The sequence below is a fragment of the Condylura cristata genome, unplaced genomic scaffold (genome assembly GCF_000260355.1).
Source record: "Condylura cristata isolate star-nosed mole 26May11 unplaced genomic scaffold, ConCri1.0 scaffold00005, whole genome shotgun sequence".
NCBI lineage: Eukaryota > Metazoa > Chordata > Mammalia > Eulipotyphla > Talpidae > Condylura > Condylura cristata.
The window spans coordinates 33,275,469-33,284,546 of record NW_004567106.1 but is presented as its reverse complement, the minus strand read 5'-3'; the positions used below and the strand labels follow the sequence as shown (position 1 = coordinate 33,284,546).

General features: G+C 40.1%; 1 long non-coding RNA gene across 1 annotated transcript; it reads left to right on the top strand.

Annotated features, from left to right (window-relative positions):
• Positions 1–209: 209 nt before the first annotated feature.
• LOC105853208 lies at positions 210–6,570 on the top strand. The gene is made up of 3 exons (XR_001145061.1): positions 210–638; positions 5,902–6,013; positions 6,099–6,570. It is a non-coding gene; the product is annotated as an uncharacterized LOC105853208 (long non-coding RNA).
• The last annotated feature ends 2,508 nt before the right edge of the window (positions 6,571–9,078 follow it).

Genomic DNA, 9,078 nt, shown 5'->3' with positions numbered 1-9,078 from the left:
AAACTATACCTGAAGTTTCAGTCTTCTTAAGCTCTGTATTTTTCTCTTCTTGCTTATGCTAACTCAATTTTTTTCTCCTACTATGTCTCAGTCTTTCTAATTCCTTGACATTTTGGCAATGGCTATAGTCCTCTTGTTTTACTATAAATCATCATTCTCCTTTTATTGTAAGCCCTCAATTATTCTGTGAAATTAGGTTACTTATAAAGTAGTCCATTAATTATGGTTTAGTTACAGCATGTCCAGGTCTCCTAGACTATATAAAATCAGGTTATGTTTCCTTCTGATGTCTCTAAATTACAAAGGTAATAACAGGATCTTAACTTGACCTTAGTGGCCTCCAGCTATTTCTGGGCATCTTCCACAGGTTGCATCAACCAGTTGCCACCTGCCACAGAGCCACCTGCTCCTTTCTCTCTTGGTCTGATTCTTCCAGGTCTGCTTCCTGATGGACCCACTTGGAAAACAGCAGAGCTGTCACTGAACATCCTGAAAACAGTCGAATCCAGATTCCCTCCTGGGGCTGGAGTATGGAGTGGAATTTGCAAGCAAGCAGAGAAAATGGCCTCTTCCTTTCTCTTCCTTCTATCTACACTTGAAGCAATGGTGCTTGGGACTGAGGACCATAAAAGATTTTTGTGAGTAGTGTTTCCGCTCTCTGATGTTCACCTATCTAGTAATCAGGGCTTAACCCCAAATCCAACAAGCTAGGTAGACTAGAATCTATATACCATCCCTCAGAGCTTTTCGTTCTTAGTCATCTGAGTCATACAGCAACTACGCTTGGGTCCACTCTCCAAGTCACAAAACAAAAGTTTCCAACCATAACAAGAGACAAAAACAGATTCTGCAGTGGTTGTAGGGTTGGTCTTGTGCTGACCTATGGCAAGAGTTTAAAATTAGACTCCGCTGGCCAAAGTATAGTTTATGTAATATTAAAAGTTTCATTTTACTTTACTAACTGAAAGACCTTGTTTTAATGGATTCTGAAAAGGAAGACCTATATCACAAGGTCTTCCTCAAAAAAGACTGAACATATGTGCACATTTCTGTTAAGTAACTCACAACAATGACATCAATAAGAACTTGTTATCATGAGAACTGAGCAAGAGTTCCTTTTCAGTTCTCATAGGGTGTGTAGCTGCGGTTTAAGAGCAAAGCCTGTGGTCTAGCAATGTTCTTGCCTCTCTGAGGCCCCATTTCACTTTAAGATAGTGCTTCCACTATTTCCTGGAGAAACTAATGAAATAGAATGAGTCGGAGAGAGACATAATCCCTCAAAAATTTCATTCTTTTACATAACATTGTATCCCCTCGTGGTAAACACTGGGAAATTAAAAATGAAAAACTTAAAACATTCTCTTTAGAAGCTTACACTTTAAAAAAAATTATTTAGTTGAGGGTATTATGGTCAGTGATACAAGTCAAAGACAAATATCATGTGGCCTCACATGTAGGATCTAAAATAATCTGAACTCATAGAAACAGAGAACAGATTGGTGATTACCAGGGGTGAAGGGTGAGTGTGGGGTAGGGGAAGTGAATGAAGGCAGTCAAAGGCACACATGTACGTAAAAAGAATTCCACTGTGAGAGGAATACATTCTGGGAGTGTAGTGTGCAGCTTGACTTGAGTTAACAGTGCTATATGTATGTTTCAAAGTTGCTAAGAGTAGATTTTAAAAGTTCCTACCACACACAAAATTATAAATGTGTGACATTGCAAGCGTATTAACTAACCTTATAATAATAGTTGTGTAATTATTACATGTGCATTTTAAACTTACATGGTGCCACACGCTAATTAAATCTCAATGAAGCTGGAAAAAAAACAGACTTTTTAAGAGCCAAGCTTTGTTTAATTTATACTTAATATGTATTCTCTCACTTAATTCTCACATAAGGCAAAAGCCTGCTATTCATTTCATTTAACTAATAGACTTCATTTTATGAAGAGGGAAGTGGAGTGACTTGCTCAAGGACCTGGTTGAACTGGGATTCAGACCCAGAGAGCCACAGTCCACAGACTTTGCCCTCAAATAGTGCACTGTCTCTTTAGCCCATTGTCATTAAAAAGCCTAGGACTGTGTCAGTCAGGTAATCAGATTCTTCTCAATACATTTTTGACTGGAACATAGTGAGTCTGTAAGCTGGTGGGGAATGGTTTCTTCACTGGCAGGCAAGATATCTAAGAGTAGTCTCATCAAATAACCACACTCCAGTTTTCTGAGCAGACATTTGGATTAAAATGCTATAAAACTTTTAAATCCTGAAGAGGTAGTGAAATCTTCAAATAATTATTACTGAACGGATTTATAACCATTAGGATATGATTATAGAAACTTAGAGGAAGTTTTTACTAGATGTTTAAGCTATATAAGCAGTGAGAAAACAACTCTTGTTTAAGTCATTGGTCTCTGGTGCTTTTTTTAAAATGATAACCCAAGTCAACTAAAACACTTTGTATGATTGTTTAAAAAAATTAGTAAGTCAAATCCACATAAAGAGCTTCTCCCACAGTGCCTGGTGCACAGGAAGCTTTGCATAAGGGTTAACTGACATGGCTGACCTCAGATCTGTGAACCTGGGTTTTAAGAACCAGTGATGTTGTCCACAGATGTGACATTATAACTGTATGGGTATGATGGCTTTTGAAAAACACATTCCAGAAGCCAATTTTAATTTAGTGAAGTGGGAAGACATTTATCTTTTAAAATGAACTCAGCCAGGCACAAGTAAACATGTCTATCTAGAGCTCAACTCATGGTATCTCATGTCTTCTTGCCTTCCTCTACCTTTCCACAAAAGTTTAGATTCATGTTAGTTTAATAAGTCTTCCACACCTCAGCCTCACCCCCAATAAAACTTCAAACCAATAATAAGTATATTCTAATGGGTTTCTAGAGAAAGAGAAAATGGAACAAGAAATACCTGTATAGACAAAGGAAAATAGAAAACATAAATGATGGTTGTAATTGTAGGAGTTCCAATATAAATGGTATTTAATCAAAGTCTAATTTTAAAATAATAGAAACTAGAATATTTAAAAGTTAATTTTTAAAAAAGATTTCATTCATTTATACATACGGAGCTCGGGCACAGGCCAGAGAGCAGGGGCAGTGAGAGGTTTCACCAGGCACAGAGTGTGGAGCAGAAGTAAACATGTCAGATCCCGGAATTCCCTTTTTTTTTTTTAAAGATTTATTTATTTGTACAGAACTGGGGTACAGGCCAGAGATGCGGAGGGTACGAGGATTCACCAGAGACACAGTGGGGTACAGAACAGGCAGATGACGAAGTACACTGCTGAGGGGAGCAGCGGGCGGGTCAGGAGAGGTCTGCCGCGCCATGTGGATCTCCTCCAGGGCAGGCAGGGATCGAACTCATGCGGAAGTGGCTTAAGCTTCTTTTTGCTGTGCTTTTAACCCGCTGCGCCACCAGGGAGGGCCACGAAACACACTCTTGAGGGGAGCAGCGAGTGAGACAGGAGAAGTCTGCTGTGCCTTGTGGATCACCTCTGGGGCCAGGGATCCAACTCACACTGAAGCAGCTGCGATAGCTTGCAAGGCTGCGTCTTACCCTGTTGCACCACCAAAAAAGGGCCTAAATGTTAATTTTTAAACTTTTTACCTTTTAATGTAGTAAATTTACATATATAATGATCATTTAGGCAATGTTATGTGAGTCAGCCTAAGATAGAAGAATTATTTTTTGTGAAGGGCCAGAGAACCACGTGAAAAAGAAATAATTGCTTTAATTATTATACTTTCAATTCCCAAGCATCATCTTTATGAGGGAGGAAGAAGAGAAAAAGGGAACAACAAGAAGTAGAGAAGAAGGGAAAAGGATACAAGGAATGGAAATAAGAAGAAAAGGAAGCAATCACAGGGAGCAAGGACATTTAAAAAAATTTCTATAGGTTTTGAGGAGGCTGTTGTCAAAATTATTTGTAAAGTTACTGGGGAGAAGTGACCCACGGTTTCTTCATCGTTCTGAAATGTAGATGAGCTCATTAGCCAGGCTTCACTTAGCTTTCATGCTTAGCCCTTGAGATAATAATGCTTGGCCTACAGGACAACAGACCTCCAGGTTTGGAGATGTATTGATAGCACTTTATCAACTTTTAGCAGTAGTTTAGACAAATGAACAACCCACCTCCTGTTACTCAAATGCAGAGGTGGCCTTTCTTGTCCACCATTTGGATAAAAGACCATACATGTGGAGAGCATGACAGACACAGGGAATGACCAAGAGGTAGCTTTGGCTCCCTTCTGATCTTTAAGGGATGTACCCATCATAATGAGTCTTTGTTTGGATAGTAAGTTCCAAGTTAAAGGAAAAAAAAAGAGAGAGAGAGAATGGGACACTTAATCTATAGTGGATACCCACTGATATTCAAATTATGTTTGGATAGAGCTATCTACTCTTTAAGACATTCTCTAGGCTTGCCCTTTATCTTTCCTTTGTACATGGTTAGAGTGAGAATGACCTGGTCTACAGACTTCTTGGTGTCATCAGTCTGGGTTTAAATATCAGCCCTTTACAGGGATTGCATGGGAAAGCCAATTGTCCAATACCTGAAGACCTTGGGTTTTGGGAGGGAGAAAGAAACTTGTTTTGTGAAAAGTCTGGGTGCAACTTTTCATATTCCTGCTGGAAATGAAAGGTCCGAGTCCCAGCTGGATTATTATCCAGGCAAACAATAATGAGCCACTATGTCAGTTTTTTACAGCCCTGATCATGGCACCAAGAATCTTACTCATCTTTATATCCCCAGCCCTTTGCACAGAGCCTGTCATATGATAGGCACAGGAGCAATGTCTGATAATTTAATGAATTCATGCATTTTTGTACTGATTAAAAACCAACTGATTTTTTTCTGCTAATGAAATTAGAGGAAGGCCAGTAAGAACTATTGTTTACATTTTTTGATTCTGTAGGTGTTTGTGTGCATGTTCTGTTTCTACTTTGGTAGAACCCTCCCTTAAGAATTCACAACTATATGAGAAAGCATTTTAACTCAAACAAGATCTACTTATACTGATATTCTGCCATTTCTTTGTAGTTCTGACAAGTCAAGTCAGTGTGTGTTTGGAATCTGGGACACTCAGCAAAGGAAGGGTAGGCAGGTGGCAGCAGCTCTGGAATGTCCTATGGCCACTCCTCAAACAAGCATTTAAATCTCAGCACTTTGAATCTGATGCAGAGTTTAATGGGAAGTTAGCCACTATCTGCAAATTTCTATGAAAACTATTTAAAAATTTAGATCCTATAAGCAGTTTCTCTCTGACCATCTTTTCTCACTCATCACCACTAAAAATCCTTTTAAGTGTGGTTCCCTCCACAGAACCCCTATTTGAAAAATATTGTTCATATGCAAATATATTTGTTAAAGAATAATGAATTTATCTCCCCAAGCTGAAACCATGGAGTCAAGATTTTTTTCCTACCTAAAAATCATCTATGAAGTTTTATTGTGAGAAAACCAACAATTCTGCTTTAACTTCATAAAAATCTGAAAATAGTTGGAGAATGGCTCTCCCCTTTCAGATGGTGGCTATGATTTTCCTAAAGTGCTAAGTTTTGAAAGTAGTGCTTCGAGGGCACCAAAAGCATAGATTAGCAGGGGCCTGTGACTTCTCTTAGGCCTTCCGTTATCAACTTACCCTCCTTCCTAGCAATGGTGGGAGACTGAAGGAGATAGTCCTGCCTCACACTTTCCCTGTGTAGGGACCTGTTGCATGATGAGAGTCCTATCTGCTAAACAAGCAGATGCTTAACTTTATCCATCTGTAACATGCCATCTTAAGAGAATACCCACCAAGCCAGCTGGTATCTCCAGTGCTTCTCACCCGAGGAGCTGTCTCTTTGAGATGTGGAACAAGTCACCTGTATCTTCCAGATAAACCTCTTCACCATGGCTTGTCTTGACTACTGATATGAAGTTGCTACTGTAGGATGATGAAAACTTCTCAAGCAAGCGATAAGGAATACTTCTGTGAATTTTGTAAATTGTGAGTACTTTTTGGGGAAAGATTAGAGCTTGGAAATCTGACGTTGGCTGGTGTAAGAATCTGGTACTTCTTTATTTCCCATCAGGTTCTCAGTATTCCAGGAAGCAGTTTGCTCAAGTTTCCTTTCTCCATTTAGCTCTCCTGAATGCCCAGCTTCAGAGCCTGGGCAGTGCTGCCAAGGATCCTGCTGGCACATTCAGCTGCCATTCAAGGAAACAGCCCTCCACACCGCCTCACACATGGAAGTCTGTCTTACAGCATAAAACAGGTGGAAGGACATTTTGCCTTTAGAGCTCTGCTGGCATGTCTTGCGAATTTTATTGCCCAATGTCAGGAATGACAAAAATCTTTTGTGTATGTTTGAGGGCGGGAAAGACCAGATATTTCTGTGAATTTAACTGGCTATTCAGACAAGATTCCCAGGGCAGCTGTTATAACTGAGACAATAATCGCTTTAATACTTGGCTCTTTTTCTAGGATGGATTGATAGAAACTTTGGACAAATCATTTAAAAAATTATGCAGCCATAACACTGTTTGAATATATCATGGATTATCTTAAAGACCAAATATTTGCTAGTATCATAATAAAATAGTGTGATGAGTATATTAAGGTTGTGTTTATACTTCTATTTCCATTCTAAATATTTTTTGCTTTCTGTGAAGTCACTAATATTTGTGGCAAAATTTGAACTTACACAGATTTGCAATTTGTAGCTACAATTTTTGAATCTTTTTTTTTATATGCTGACAATCTTATTTACACAACAAATTAGTCAACTTTACATGGACTTACCAATTCTAACTTCTGAATTTTCCAATAATTTGTTCTCCGTCAAAGAATGTTTAATTTTTAGTATAGACACATACATGTACACACATAATTTTTTTGTATAAAAGAAAATGTCGGGCCCTCCCTGGTGGCGCAACGGGTTAGGATGCAGCACTGCATGCTAGCCCAGTGCTTCAGTGTGAGTTAGATCCCTGGCCTGGGAGATGATCCACATGGCAAGGCAGACCTATCCTGACCAGCCTGCTGCTCCCCTCAGCAGTTTACTTTGTTGTTCTATCTGTTGTACTCCCCACTCTGTCTCTGGTGAATCCTCTCACTGCCCCTGCTCCTCTGGCTTGCACCCAGTTCTGTATGCACAAATAAATAAACCTTAAAAAAAGACCAAATATCATCTTAGTATTCAGATGGTATTTACACTAAATTAAATCTATATTTTAATGCAAGATAAAAATGTGGCTGATTGGCCCTCCCTGGTGGCGCAGCGGGTTAAAGCACTGCACTGAGAAGCTAAAGCCACTTCCGCATGAGTTCGATTCCCGCCTGCCCTGGAGGTGACCACATGGTGTGGCAGACCTCTCCTGACCCACCCGCTGCTCCCCTCAGCAGTGTACTTCGTCGATCTGCCTGTTCTGCTCCCCACTCTGTCTCTGGTGAAGCCTCTCACCGCCCCGAGCCTCTGGCCTGTACCCCAGTTCTGTATGCATAAATAAATAAATCTTTAAAAAAAAATTTAAAATAAAAAAAAATGTGGCTGATTGATTAAGTTAGTCCTGGAAAATAAGTTTTCAGCATAAAGTTATATAAATCTCACAATAGTCAATGAAATTTCCTTAGATTCCCTAGATGTAGTAATCTGCCTTGGTTTAAAAAAAGCTCGAGCTCACTCCATGATTTTGTCTATATCTTTTTTCCTCTTGATGAAAATATTCAGATGACTAATAAGAGGTACAGTGACCCATTTGAGAATGGCATGATTTAGCATGGCATTGACACAATTAATGATCTTGTCTCTCTAGCAAAGCACAGAATTAAAATTGACCTTGGCTTCAATTGATTTACATTTTAATTTTTTTATTTGGTTACAGGTGGAAAATTGGACATGCACTAATAGCCATCTGGCCTGGCCTGTCTCTGTATCCTGACCACTCACTACCTGGGTTTGCTCACTGACCCTCTCCTTTCTCTCATAATTGCCTCAGACTCCCTGAGTCAAAGCCTAGCACAGCCTCAGCTGTGGTGCTGCCCAGTCTGGGCTGTCCTGCCCAGCAACAGTCATTCACCTGTATGAACCTGTCACTCACTCCCCATGCCTGATCACACCCAGCAGCCTCTGCCAGTTCCTGCTACCTATTTCTTAACCTGTGACTCAATAACCCCATGGTGTCTTCTGCCATCACATTTTCTCCTGCACTCTTGCTCTCTGCTTTTCTTGGCAGCTGTGGGTTCAGTGGTGGTACTTGCCTGCTCCCACATACTACAAAGTCAAATCACAGTTAACTCTTGACTACACAGTATTTTTAGTCCTTCTTCCCACCTTTTGCGTGGTTCTGGCTCATGAGCTTCCTGGGATTCCCATCTTGGCTTTCTAATCTCTCTTTGAGAATTCTTTCCCTCTTGCAGTCTCAGGAATATTCCACCTCCCTGCTCTAGGAACTGATAGTAGTGGTGATGCCTCCTGCTTTGTGGTGTCTTGTTGTTACTGCCTTTGAGCTGAGCCAGCTCAAGTAGGTCTCCTGTCCACCTGGATTCATGTGGGTGCTCTCATGACCTACACAATTGCAGCACTTTTTGGACAGGTTGATAACACTTCCTCTGTTCCCCTGCCTAGTATTTAAGGCAAAATACACCTACAGATCAGGGCAGATGTGACTGAAAGGTAAGTGAAAAAAAACAAAAACAAAAACTTAGCTGTGCAAAAAGAGTTCTGGAAAAAAGAGGTGGGATGAGGAAATCTATGTGGAGTGAAGGGTAGGAGTAAGAATAAATAGGAGTGAAAATGAAAGACTGAGTGGGGGGTATGAGTATGAGATTGATTATTAAGAGAGCTATGTTAACAGTAATTTCACCTATCCAGCATTTGACTGCCAACATTTCGCACACACTTAATGGGCACAGTTTATTTTATTTTAAAGATTTAGTGGACACAGTTTAATAGCATGTTTGATTTAAAAAATCCTGGTGGCGCAGAGGGTTAAAGCGCAGCATTAAGAAGCTAAAGCTACTTCCGTATGAGTTTGATTCCCGCCTGCCCTGGAGGTGACCACATGGCATGG